The sequence below is a fragment of the Lissotriton helveticus genome, chromosome 3_1 (assembly GCF_964261635.1).
Source record: "Lissotriton helveticus chromosome 3_1, aLisHel1.1, whole genome shotgun sequence".
NCBI classification, from domain to species: Eukaryota; Metazoa; Chordata; class Amphibia; order Caudata; family Salamandridae; genus Lissotriton; species Lissotriton helveticus.
This window is the reverse complement of record NC_136061.1, coordinates 1491169074-1491183582: the sequence shown is the minus strand read 5'-3', so window position 1 is coordinate 1491183582 and position 14509 is coordinate 1491169074. Positions and strand designations below refer to the sequence as shown.

The following is a 14509-nucleotide window of genomic DNA, read 5'->3' as shown; positions in this document are numbered from 1 at the left end:
TCTTGACCCCTCTACATGACGAGCAACTCAAGTCAACATCACAAAATAAAATGATGGCAGGAGTATCGAAACTTTTCAAACACTCACCCCCAGTCATAGATCTGGGTTTAATCCATTATTATTGTGCTTGCCATGTCACTCCAGTTTGGCCCCAGCTATATGCACATCAGTCTTGACCCTGCTCCCCATGGGAACAGTACACCCCGAACAGCCAAGTAAGGTCCTCCCTGGAATGGAATAAAGCATCCTGAGACCGGTTTCGGGGTATCACCCCTCATTAGTCAGACTAGCTTGAATCCAGTAGAGCAGAGAGCAAGGGACCCACACTCTGGGCGTACCTTAGCCACTTAGGGCACACATAGCAACATCACAAAATAAAAAGATGGACGGAGTGTTGAAACTTTTCAAACACTCACCCATCAGTCACAGATCTGAGTTTAATCCATCGTTATTTTGCTCGCCACGTCACCCGTTTGGACCCAGCTATGTCCAAATCAGTCTTGACCTTGCTCCCCATGGGAACAGTCCAGCCCAAACTGCCAAGCTAGGTCTTCCATGGACTGGAATCAAGCATCCTGTGAATGGTTTCACGTTATCACCGCTTATTAGCCAGGCTAGCTAGAATCCAGTGGCGCAGCGAGCAAGGGACCGATGTCTGGGCATACCCTTAGCCACTTAGGGCACACATAGTAATATCACACAATAAAATGAAGGACAGAGTGTTGAAAGTTTTCAAACACACACCCCCAGTCACAGATCTCCATGGAATCCATTTTTATTTTGCTTGTCACGTCACCCCAGTCCTGACCCTACTCCCTATGGGGACAGTCTAGCCCGAACTGCTTGAATCTGGTCCTTCCTGGACAGGATTCAAGCATCCTGGTACCGGTTTAGGGTTATCACCTCTCATCATCCAGCTTGAATCCATAGGCGCAGCGAGCAAGAGACCCACAACTGGGGATACTCTTAGCCAATTACGACGCATATAGCAACAGTACAAAACAATTTGCTGGACGGAATGTTGAAACTTTTCAGACACTCACCCCCAGTTACAAATCTGGGTTTAATTCATCATTATTTTGATTGCCATTTCACCCCGGTTTGGACCAAGGTATATGAACATCAGTCTTCACCCTGCTCCCCACTCAATCCATCAATTTTGATACAGAGAGGAGCACACCTTCAAGATACAATAGGTGGGTCTGATACATTTTGTTATACCTAGAGCTTCCATTATTATTTTTTCATTTCTTAACCCAACCTGTTACGTTATCAATGCAGTGATATATGCTCTTCTGGTGGAAACAAATAAGGTCATACACACCTTTCTTTGGCTCCAGCTGAGCCTCAAAGTTGTTATAGAGGCACTCCATGACCATACACATTTCTTATTACATGAGGCCTGACAGTATATATTTTAACGCCTTAACCGCGGCGGCAATTCTGCCACGGTGCGGGCGTTCTAAAGGGCGGGCGGGGCTGCGACGGCCAACGGTCGTTCACAGCACCAGGGAGGGAGTGCTCCCATCGGCTGTTGGGAGCACGGAACGGGTTAATACACAGGTTGTTTCATACCCTTGTCCCGATGAAGACCCGGTTACATGCATAGAAGGGGCACGCTTCCTTGGAGGGTCAAAATGTCGATGATTCATATATTGCCTGCACCAAAACTCCGATTTTTGGACATTTATAGACAGGGAAAAATGAACCCATCTATGAGAAACTGAAAATAAGGATATAGTGGACAGGCCCACCAAAGAATGTGAATTGTTTTGTGTTCTTGTTTTTGTATATGTACAGTCACTTCTTTTTCTTTGATGCACTACACAAGCACTAATTCACTTAGCACATATGGAGCACCTTATTGTTTGATTATATAATGTATTGGTACTCAATGACTTCGAAATACAGGGAGGAAGCAGCACTTGGGGAGGAGTCGGGCGCGACATCGGTCAGAAAGGCATCAATTCGACGTCAGAAAAGACAATTGGCGCTCCTTCTTCAAGTGGTGATGTCAGATTTGGCCTTGACGTGCCTGGGGCCGGCGTGGGTCCTGGCACTGGAATTGGAGTCGGAACAAGCGGCGGAGGCCAGATAGATTTGGAGTGTTCATCTGGCACCAAGGATGAACAAGCTGGTGGTATCCTAAGTGAAAGGACAGTCAGCTCCTTGAGACATGTATGAGCGCCCCAGAAAATTGTTGTGATCGGAAGAGCTGGAGCAAGGCTCCATGGAACTAGTTGACCTGATGTGGCGTGGCTGAAGGCCCAAGAAACGTGGGTTGTGCCAGAACCAGCTGCAGGATCAGCTTGGAAGTTATCTGACTCTGGGAGCAAGAGTGAAAAGGGTGGGGCTATCCCTACGCTTGCTCAGGCAAATGCGGGTGGTGCGAGAGTGTAGACTCCTGCTTTTACTTCTTGTGTTTCTTACGCTTACATAAGGGCTTGAAGTGCAACAAAGACTGCCCTCTGCAGCAGCTCCACTGACTCTGTGAATGGGACCGAGTGTGACCTTAGACGCGGAGCTTGACTTGGAACAGTTCCATTGGTTTTTTTTAATAATATCTTTTTGTTTTTACTTCAGCACAACACCCAGAAAACAAATAAGCACAGATAACATCTCATTACTTTTCCGATGCATAGTACAGTAATGTATAACATTGAGGCCTCATGTGTGTCATCCTTTGCGGTGTTTGTGATCTAGGGGTTCTCTTTCCCGATGACCTGCGCCCACCCCACCCTTCCCTTCGGCCAACACCACATGTATGGACTCCCCCCATGTTTCCTTCCCAGGGACGTCCAGTTTGGCTGGGTGCTCAGCTAGATGGGCCTGCAGTGGATCCTATATCTTGTGTGGTCGGGAGGTAATCAGCATCATTTCGGCATATGCAAGTAGTTGCTCTTGGCAGAATACTAGGTTGTGCATCCATTCCTTAAACTTAGGTGCTCTTCCCTTCCCCCATCTGCAGACTATTCTGCGTTTGGCTAGTAATAATCCCAGCGAAACGTATTTTCTGACTGAGGGTTCTATCTCTTCTGTGTACCCCAGCAGCACCGTCAGTAGGGTGTCCAGGATTGGAGAGCCAATCATCTATTCCAAGGCCCTCCAAAACGTTTTGCTAGTTTCCCTGAATAGGCTCACACTCCCATGCCAGGTGTAAGAATCCAGCTCCTGTTATATCGCATCTATCACAGCGGTCATTATCTCGGAGCTGGAATAGGTGAAGCCAAACCGGTGTATAGTATAATTGATGCAAGTATTTAAAATGTATAATACGTGATCTACTACTAGCCAATATCTTCCCAGTTTGCTAGCAGCAATATCTCCATTGTTCATCACTAAGAGGGGTCCTCAAATCCTCATCGCAATGAGCTAATGAGCTCAGTCTCTCATCAGGGCTTGTTGTCTGAGTGGTGCGGTAAAGCATGGAGACCACGTGTGTGGGTGGAGAGCTTTGTAGCAGAGCGTGTAATAGGGCCAGGATCGTAGGCTCAGTGGGAAAGTCAGAGGTGGCAGGTCTGACGTCCTGCCATAGCCGACATACAGCAATAAGTCCACTGGGGTTGGCTGATGATCTCGGAAAAATGCGTCACGGGTATGAAAAGTTCAGCTTTCGTATAGGTCTCCCCATGTCAGCTTCCTGGTTTCCTGAAGCATTTGTCAGCAGCTCACCTCATGTGTAACTGTGAGGTCTGGATGATGCTGCGTAGGTGTTTGTAATCCCTTAGCGATGTTCTGCCAGGCTATGTTTGTGAAATCAACTGTAGTTGGGTATTTACCCGTGGGCTTCGTGGGGGAACCCAGAAATGACGTGGTCGGGGTGGGAGACATGTATCCTTGTCCACAGCTAAGTGGGGCATATACGGTGGTGGTTGTACCCAATGCGCTGCAAAGTGTGCTTGTGCGCACTGAAAGAGTTCCATATAGGGTGCCTCGAATGCCCACTGGTAAAAGGCTGGGTCAGGACCTCCCATTTCAGTTTCGGTTGTTTCCCCCCCACGTTAGGCGACTCAGTTGTTGTCTGAGAGCTTTGAAAAAGTGCTTGCTGGGTGCATAGGGAATATTAATGGAGAGGTAGAGTAGTTTCGGAAAGATTATAATTTTGATCAAAGAGATTTGTCCCGCTAATGAGAGGGGCATAGAGACACATCTCGTTATGGATTCTGTCAGGGTCTCCAGTGCTCGTCCATAGTTATTCCACATTAGTTCTGTCTAGTCAGTTGTTATCGTGATTCCCAAAAAGTTTACATCAGTCTCACGCCAATTTAGCGGGTAATCAGGAGAAAATTGTTGGACTGCTTGGGTAAGGGGGAAGATTTGTGATTTTTCCCAATTGATGTTTATTCCCAAGAGCAGTCCGAAATTTATAAATTCCCTCAGTAGCGGGTTGAGACTGAAATTAGGGTCCTGAAAATATAATGTAATGTCATCAGCATAGAGAGACACTAGAATGTGTTTGGAGGGGTACTGCAGCACGTATTCCCTATGGTGCTGAAAGAGTTTGGCCGCTAGTGCCACTTTGGCCAGTGCAAAAAGCTGGGGCGATAGTGGGCATCCCTGCCTTGTTCCCCCTTGTGATTTGAAAATGGGGGGAGCACATTCCATTAATCAATTCCTTGGCCTACGGTTAATTATAGTGGTATAGTCAACAAGGGAACCCGTCTAGGTAGCTGTGGACCTCGGGTGATTAGTATTTTTATCAAGAACAAAGGTCCTAAGCTTATCAGATAAATTCATAAATGGCGAACATAGACTTAAATAAGAACTATGGCTCTTTTTTCCAATGTCCAGCCGGACAGGGAATTATTTATTTTCAGAATTGAACACAAATTTAAGGATGCGTGAAACACGTCATGAATCAAGACACTGGGCACAAGCCTGTACCAAGTGAAGGAGAGGGAACAATACAGGGAAAAATAAGAAAAAAGGGGTTTGACAGGCAAAGGAAAAGGAGCAAAAGGCGGCTTACAATACAATGCAATCTTGTGTAAGCACAACCCAACAGTTACTGCAATAATATATACAATTGAAAGATGCAGTACTGTTAAGACAGTCGACGTGACGTTTCGATCCCTAGCTCCAAAATGTTAACTGGGATCATCTTCAGGACTAGTTAATGTGCTATTGCCTGGGTCGTTAAAAGCCAGATCGCGATTCGAGTTGGTGAGCGAGGCAACTAGATGTAGTACCTCGGAGGTGATGCGCGTCACCTTGAGGGGTGAACGTGGAGCCGGATGAGGCTTCTTTAGAGAAATCAAGTCGGCGTTCTTTGTTCAGGTATTGGTAGCCTGTACGAATTGGAATGGGGGCCAGCTCCAGATGTGAGCCTGGAGTGGGTTGGGAGAGCGGCGGCTGCAGAGGTGCGCAGTCAGTTTCATACAGATCCTCAATAGGATCACAGTGTTTCAATCTCCGTCCGCGGAGCACAGTGTACCGACGGTTAATTATAGAGCAGCTGGACCCAGGATAAAAAGGGAAGCAGGAAACCGATTCGGCGAAGCACGCTTGCGAGATTATCCCACTCGAGGGAATCGAATGCCTTAGCGGCATCTAAAAAACCCGCCACTGCCTCGAAGTCAGGGTCTATATCTTGCATAAGGGCAAAGAGGGTGCAGAGGTTGTGAAAGGTCGTTCGCCCGGGACAACCCCCGACTGGTCAGGTAGTACTAAAACGTTCATGAGCAAGCTCCGCCGGTTTGCAAGCACTTTTGCTAGTATTTTTGCATCACAATTTATCAGCGATATGGGCCTGTATGAGTCACATCTATCTTCCAGCTTCCCAGGCTTTAGTAGAGAGATAATGAGTGCTTCTTCCAGTGTCTGTGTAAGGACTCGCAGCTCTCCGGCCTCCTCATATACCTTTTCAGTATTGGGACTAAGCAATCGATGTATGTTTTGTAAAATTCTGCGCTGAGGCCATCGGCCAGGAGCCCAGTTAGGGCGCAGCTGCATTATCCCTACTAGGGTCTCCTCTTCTTCGAGCTCAGCAGAGAGGAACTCTCCTTGAGCATCACCCAACCTAGCCAGTGCTGTGTCTTCAAAGTAAGATTCAAATGTTGTGGGTTGTGTCATGTGTGTGGTATACAGGGAAGTATAAAACATATGAAAAGCCCTCATTATGTCTGGAGTGTCCCTACACACCCTCCCATCTGGTTCTGTTATCTCTAGTATCGTATTAGAGAATATAGGTGTTCGGATTAGCTCCACAAGGGCTTTTCCTGGTCTCTCCCTCTCCATCTTCGGGCCTGATGGTATTTTCTTCAAAACAAGCATTCTCTCTTTGCAGTGCTTTGATAGTCAGACAGTGTGTCTCTGATTTTTCCCCGCTACTCCTCGCTAGCGACATTCTCCAGTTGGGTCTTGATTTGTCGGATGTCGGTTTCTAATTTTCTGAGTATGGTGCGGATGTCTCTTAGTATCCCCCCCCTCCGTTTGCTATACACATCCCTCGGATAGTAACTTTAAAGGATTCCCATACCGTGGCTAGCAAGGAAACTGTACCTATATTTTGCTGGAAAAAGTCTGTGATTTCCTGTTGCAGTTCTAGTCTAAATGAGGGGTCCATGAGGGCATGAGGGGGAACCCTCCAGGACTAATAAGGTGCGTCATGCTTGGGGGGGGGTCAGCGTCATTACCACTTGAGAGTGGTCGAAATACGTGCGAGCTAGGTGGCTCACTTGTGTCAGCCAAGGCCTCACTCCTATAGAGATCAGCCAGTAGTCTATCCACGACCATGAGGAGTGTGCTGTAGAGTGACATGTGCCTTCTCTGCTAGGTAGATGTAGGGTGTGCTAGGCATCTATCAGTATTCTTTGACTTTGTCTCGCATCTGTCGTTGGGCACTGGTGTAGTGAGGGGCCTGGGGCTGTGATCTGCCCATAACCGGGTCTAGCGCTATATTAAGGTCCCCCCTATATAACATGAGTGGATCCTATGTCAATTATTTTCCCCCATAGTTTTCTAAAGAAGTGGCAATCATCGCTACTGGGTCCGTAGCAGCACACCATTGTAATGGATTGTGACGCTAGTTTGCCCCACATGAGGCAGATTCAACCCTGTGAGTCTTGCTTGGAACCTAAGGCCACGTACGGAACACCCTTCTTTACCAGGATTGCCGTTTCTCGGGGAAGTGATAAAACTCTGGTGAGCTGCACAGGGAGAGACAAATGCGGTCGGGCTGAGGGGCTCAGGTGTGTCTCTTGGAGCAGAGTGCAGTGAATATTGTGTCTGTCTAGGTAGGCTAGAATATGTCATCGTTTGTGTGGGTTACCCAAGCCCCAGACATTCCATGTTATAAAGTTATATCTAGGTGGGTCGGGATGTTCTGTCATTACTGTGCAATTTGGAATAATTAATGTGGGGGTTCCTCTTATGTTCCACCAAGCTGTCAAATTTCGATGCTTCAGTGACTATTTTCTTGACTATTGCAATTATCAAGACCATTTTCCCATCCTTTCCCCCATCCTACAACAGCAGCCCAAACCTGCTGTAATACACATTCTCACCCTTCCCACCACACCAGAAAACTCCAACCACAGTGTTACAACCATCAGTGACTGATATAAAATTGAACAATTAAGCTTCGGGCAGAGGTACCACACTGCTGGTGAATTGCCACCAATTCCGGGCTCCCAGCAGCTCTTAAATGGGAACGAGTGGAGCGGGGTCTCTGTGTGCAGCACAGGCTGGGCCAGGTACTGTGCAGTGGGAAACTTAGAAAATGTTGTGACTTAGCCCATCTGAGAGTACTGAGAACATTATTATTTATTATTATTATTTATTGCATTTGTATGGCGCTACAGCTACCCTGAGGGTTTCCCGGCGCCCTGAATCAGCATTACTTGTAAGCGAGCAGGAAGCAGTTAGATAACAAGGTTCTAATCTTAGTTGAAGAGGGAGTGAGTTCCACAATGCCGGCGCTATACAGGAGAAAGAGCGCCCTCCTAATCGAGCTCTCCTTACCCTGGGCACGATACATTTTGTTTGACTTGCTGAGCGTAAATTCCGCGTGGGCAAGTATTTTTTAACCATTTTACATAAATACTTCGGGGCTATTCCTGCATTGATCCTGTACATATAGCACAGTGCTTTAAACTTTACTCTGCTGGTCACCCTCAGCCAGTGTAAGTTTTTAAGATGTTCTGTCATCCTTGTTCTTCCTGGAAGATTGAGGAGCATTCTCGCTGCAGAATTCTGCACAACTTGCAGTTGGTTAAGTGTGCTATTCGTAGCTCCCAAAAATAGGACATTACCGTAGTCTAATCGTGACATAATTAAGGCCTGTATAACGGTCCTTTGTGCCCTGTCTGGTAGTTGCCACAAGATTTTTCTCAGCCATTTAAGGATGAGGAGGCATGTGGAAGCCGTTTTAGCTATGTGTGTCTGCATAGACATTTTATCGTCGATAATTATCCCCAGATTGCGTGCAGATTGTACCGCAATTAGGACCGCGCCCATCTCCTCGGGCCAATGGACTGGGCCCCAGAGATTCTTTTGAGTGCCAAAGATTAATAATTCTGTTTTGTCTCCGTTCATTCTTAATTTATTTGTCTGGAGCCAGGCGGCCATTTTAAGTAGTCCGGCACGGAGAGGAGAGACATCAGATTTATCTGGGGAGGAGAGGGAGAACACAAGTTGCGTGTCGTCCGCATAGGAATAAATGGTGAGACCCATTTCTTCGGCAATTTCGGCTAGGGGTGTGACATATACGTTAAATAGAAGGGGACTCAATATGGAGCCCTGGGGCACTCCAAGCGGAGATGTGTGTATCTCTGATCGATTACTGTTGGAGAAGACCTGGTAGGTTCGTTGCCGGAGGAATTGCTCCAGCCACTTCAGTGCCTTCCCCTTGATTCCAATATCTTCCATGCGCTCGATGAGGGTAACGTGGCAGATGGTGTCAAATGCGGCACTCAAATCCAAAAGGATGAGTGCCGCCGTGCCTCCCCCATCGAGTTCTTGGCGAATGATTTCTGTGACCCCAAGTAGGGTGGACTCCGTGGAGTGACCTACCCTAAAACCAGATTGAGAGAAGTGCAAAAGATCATTATCATTGATGAAGTCTGAGAGCTGCCTATTAACATGTTTCTCTAGGATTTTAGACAGGATCGGCAATAGAGACACTGGGCGAAATTTGGAAAACACCTCGGGGTCACTATTGACCTTTTTTAGTAAAGGGACCACCATAGCGTGTTTCCATTCTTTAGGTAGTTGAGCTTCCTGTAAAGAGGCATTTAACTGCATGCGTGCGGGCGGAATTCCGCCCGTACGCTGAGATTTTCTAAAGCGCACTTTACGTGACGAGCTGGGCTCGTCATCAGCGTGCGAGGAGGCTACCTGATGACGAGCCCAGCTCGTCATCAGCGTAGAAGGGGTTAATAGTGCTCTGAGTACCTAAAGAGTGGGCGTATCCAATTGTTTAAGGACGTGCGCAGGCAAAGGATCTAGGGGTGAGCCAGATTTTATACTGCTCAGTGTAGTTTTAAATGCAGGCACGTCTATTAGTTGCCATGTTCTGATTTCTTGTTTCAAGGGGGTCTTTTGTTGGTCCTCTATAGGAGTGGTAGGGGAACTACTTTCAATACCATCCTTGTATGGTGAGAAGTTGACATATATCGTGGCTATTTTGTCATGAAAGAAAGTAGCTATATTGTTGCATTGGGTAGATGACAGAGTAGGAGGTTCCGGTAGAGTTGCTTTTCCTGCTAAATTCTTTAGGACCTTGAAGAGCGTCCCTGAGTGATTCTGGGCTTCTAAGATCTTGTTTTTGGTAAAATTTCCCCTGGCAATTTTACATGATAGATGGTATGCCTTAAGTGCTAACTTATATTTTTCTTTGTTGTCGGGATTATAATCTCTTCTCCATAGTCTTTCTAGTTTCTTACATGAGCTTTTTTCTTCTTCTAGTTTGTCCGAGAACCAGGGCGCAGAGGGACTGCATAATTTTTGTTTACTTAAGGTCGGGGGAATAACCGTCAGAGCGGCGTCTGATAGCCAGCTATTAATTCTATCATGATCCTCAATTGTAATTTTATCAACCTCAAAGCCAGGATTGGATTTGGATAGTTGTTCCTCCAGATCTGTGATACAGAGTTTCTTCCAGTTTCTAAACCATAAATCTGTTTTTTTTAGGTTTCTGTGCGCAGGAGCCCAGATGGTAAATTTGCTGAGAAAATGATCAGACCATGCAATGGGTACTGTCGACTCCCATTTAATACGGTCAAAATTAGCAAATATGGGGTCCAGTAAGTGGCCAGCTTGATGGGAAGGGCCAGAATTCCATAGATGAATGTTTAATGCCTCCAAATCTGAAATAAAATTGGCAGTCATTGGCCAGTTAAGGTTATCTAAATGTAAGTTTAGATCGCCTAGTATGGTAAACATGGATGCTTCAAGTACGAGAGGTGCTAAAAGATCGGGAAGGGCCGCCGCCCATTCCCCGGCCGCCCCCGGGGGGCGGTATATCAGGAGTCCTGTGAGTGTGATTTGGGGCGTCAGTGTAAGTTTAAATAGTCCGGCTTCACAATAACCTAAATTCGCCTCTGTCCATTTACATTGGTATATATTTTTTAAAATAATACAGATGCCTCCTCCTCCTTGATTTACCCGATCTTTTCTCACGATCGAATAGTTGGGAGGGAGGGCAAGTGCTACGTTTGGACCAGAGCTGTCTGTTAGCCACGTCTCAGTGAGAAATAGCGCATCTGGCTTCTGGTCGTTTAGAAGATTAAAAATATCATTTTTATGTTTTGGGAGTGATCTGCAATTGGTAGTCAGGAATTGGGCATCTTGATTGTTAGGTTGATGTAAATTGGGAGGTATAGAGTTTCCTGATTCCCCAGTAATTCCTAATCGTGCATGGGAGAATGAGAGCTTACAATGTGGACAGTAGCTCGTGGGGTTGTCCGCGTGGAGTATCCTGCAGGTGTCATCGAGCCTTGGCCTAAGGGCTCCTAGAGTGTCCCTCGAGTATCTTATGGCTATACGGTTTTGGGCAGGGGTTGTGGCCCCTGGTCCCTTCCGGGCGCGGACGGGCGCAGACGGGCGCGCCCGCTGCGCGACGAGCACATGACCGTCTAAAGTAGTGCTTCCCCAGGGTAGCTCCCGCCCTCCGACCCGTCCCTGCCCCGCCTTCACTCCCTCCACCTCAAGCGGGACGAACCCGTGGTGGAACGGGGAGCCGGCGAGCAGAGCCACGGGCGTCAGTGAGGCGGCAAAGAGGTAACTCGTGTTTTCAAAATTAAATCTTTAAAATCACAGTTACACACAATATTAAAATTCCTTCACTATAAAATCGCTTTAAAATCTCTGCAGGTTCAGTGCAAATAAACAAAGTGCAGACAGTGCTGGCGGCAATATCGTGGTCATACAACCGCCCGTCTTACTGTGTTACTGATACAGCGAGTCCCTGGGAGGCTCTGCACTAAGTAGTTCTTCCCCAGGGTAGCTCCCGCCCTCCGACCTCTGACCCGTCCCTGCCCCGCCTTCACTCCCTCCACGTCAAGCGGGACGAACCCGTGGTGGAACGGCGAGCCGGCGAGCAGAGCCACGGGCGTCAGTGAGGCGGCAAAGAGGTAACTCGTGTTTTCAAAATTAAATCTTTAAAATCACAGTTACACACAATATTAAAATTCCTTCACTATAAAATCGCTTTAAAATCTCTGCAGGTTCAGTGCAAATAAACAAAGTGCAAACAGTGCTGGCGGCAATATCGTGGTCATACAACCGCCCGTCTTACTGTGTTACTGATCCCAGTGAAATAACAAAGAGAAAAGAAAAAAGGGAGAAGCGAGGGAGTCAGAAGGGAATGATACGAACAGTAAAAAAGAAACCTGGTTAATTTAGGGATGTCCTTTCGGGGTGTCGCAGGAGGGCACATCGGGTCTACCTCAAAGGTATGTATGAGGGTGCCCGGAGCTCATTCTGTTGTCCCATGTGTCCAATACTTTACTTAAGCATGTTCAATCTCTGCAGGTGCATTGATGGATCACAGTTTTGTGCATTCCTACTTGCGAGCTGCAGCCTGGCCAGTGGTATCATACTCAGTCCGAAGCGTCGAATCCAGGTTCCATTTAGGTCCTCGGCTGCGCGGTTCAGCGCCAGTTTCACCTTCCTCAGTTAATCCTTCTCCGACATCAACAAGGGTGAGCGGGAATGACTCCCAGGTGTTCCTGTATGGGGAGATTGCCTGTTGATGGTTTTCAGGAAGTCTGCAGCCTGCTAGGGATTTTTGAAGGAGAGCTGTTTCCCTTGACATATGCTATGCTCTATCCGGATAGCATATGTAATGCCTGCTGAAGTTTCTTTCTAACTTCCAAAAATTTATTTCGGGCCTCCTGTACCGCCATGGTAAAACTGGATATATAGCGATAGCTGAGCATTCAAAGGAGATGTCGGTGCTCTTTAGCAAGCTCTAGGGCCGTACCACGGTCGCGATAATTTAGTAACCTGGCATTGATGGGCCTTGTGGGGGGCTCAGGCTGAGGATTCTGATGTTATTACGGCGCAACCGTGATTCTGAATCTTCATTTTTTGCGGCTATCACCTTCGTCAAACGGTCCATGTTTAACAGTTGCTCCTTATTTCCGGCATCTGCGTCCTCTAAATCAGAGATATGGTGTTTCTTTGATGCGTTCATCATGCTGCTCCAGATTATGAGTGATTGTGTCCACCCGAGCACTCATATCATTAATTTTTGACTCCATAGAGGTGAGACTATTTTTCATCATGAGGAGTAGCTCTTTTAGGTCATTCACTGAAGTTTGGCCCTCTGCATGTAAGCTTTCTGCCATATTGTCCTCTGGTTCGCTATTTTGCATGCGAGTAGACTTTTGGAACTCAAATTGCAACTTGGTTTGCTTGCCATCGGCCTTTCCCATTCTTCAATTTCGTCACCGCCCTAACCAAAAGGTGCCTGCCTCTTATTGGTGTATTCTTGCTGGACTAAGTTTTATTGTTGTGGCTAGATCGTGAGCAGAGAAATGAGGGGGGGAAGTCCTTCACTAGGCCCAGTGTCGTTTTTGAATGCAGGAGGCAGCGATGTTGCATTTCTGGTGTGCTGAATGATGTATGCTTTCCCATTTTCTAGCCACCTCTCTGTATTATCATGGCTCCCCCCCAGCAATTAGCTCCTTGCATGTCTTTCAGGGCTTTTCCATTCTGCAGCATCCTGATACGCCCCCTGATCGTAGTAGCATGGGTTGTGGCTCCACTTTGTTCTCTTGTTGCTGTACTTTGTCAGGAGCGCTTTGAGACCTGTCGGTGAGTTGGCGCGATGCAAAACTCAGTTAACAATAACAATAACAATAACAATAACAATAACTTTAGTGGGTCACGCTAGGCAGGCAAGCAATAATCGGCGTAGTGTCCCCGCAAGGGATGGGGCGATACATGCCTTGCACGGTTCTCCCCCCCACATTTGTATCTCGCTCTGCATTCCCCTGCTCGATGCTCTAGTCCTTAGGGGACAGGGATCGCAAGGAAGTGTCTTGAGTGTCTCGTGAACGTCCGCGGGGGCAGCAGAAGCACTTACTTTTCTCAGTGCTCTTTTCCGAGCGATAGGCCGCAAGCACCTGCACCTGGGCCAAGCATAGCCGCTGGCACAGCACTGTCTCCCACCACAGGTACATTGATTTCTGTCCGCCTCCACATCTCCCCGTATCGTCTCAGGCTGGCGATGACTTTGTTGGCTATAGTGTGGTCGCCTGGCTGCTCGTCTCGTCAGCTTTTTTACCGCCCGTCAGGCGATCCCTTTTCAGCGCTGTCCCTGTCTCGGATCAGCCCCCATCTTAGACACTCTGCGTCTGTTGTCAGACCTACTTTCATGCTTGGTCTCTCCTCTATGCTTTTTTGGGCAGCTTTATCTCTCTGAGCTCGCAGCAGGTCACCCGCTTCCTCATTGCGCCTTTCAGCTCCCAAGTTTGGGCGTTTGTCACAGGATATTGATGTATATTGTTCCCGGGCGGCAAGAGCCTCACGCAAGTGCAGCCATCTTGCTCATGTGCCCTCTAGCGTCCAAGGAACAGTCCCATTGTTAATTCGTTTTATGCTTGGTGATGCTAAGCTTTGCCTCAAATGTATCGGTCTTCAGGTTCATTTAAATGCAGTCACCAAAGGCCTTTGAGTCTTGGCTTGACCCCAGGCACTACAGACACACCTGATGGGAATCTGTCACAGACATTTCATTGCAACGGTCCCTACAGGGCTTGAAACCTGTTGTTTTTGGGGGTTAAATCATTTGTACACTGAAGAACTGTGGAAAATATTGAGACGTCTTAGAGACAAGAGGGAGCTCTGGATTTATGTCTGGTGGAGATTTTGTACCAACACAAAATGGAAGATGAGGAGCGACTGCAGGAATCCCTGTCTGGTGGAAAACTGGAAATTGAGTTTTGTGCGTAATAAGATTATTCAGGAATCTCCCGCACCTAGTGTGTCCATAAAAAGGTCGACATGTTTCAGCCCTTGTGTTTGCCCCTGTAACTCATTTTTAACGTACCTCGAATCCAGA

At 47.3% G+C, this 14509-nt stretch overlaps 1 protein-coding gene across 3 annotated transcripts in view; it reads right to left on the bottom strand.

Annotated features, from left to right (window-relative positions):
- SLC37A2 (solute carrier family 37 member 2) overlaps positions 1-14509 on the bottom strand; it is a 928549-nt gene that overhangs the window by 11929 nt on the left and 902111 nt on the right. The window lies entirely within an intron of this gene.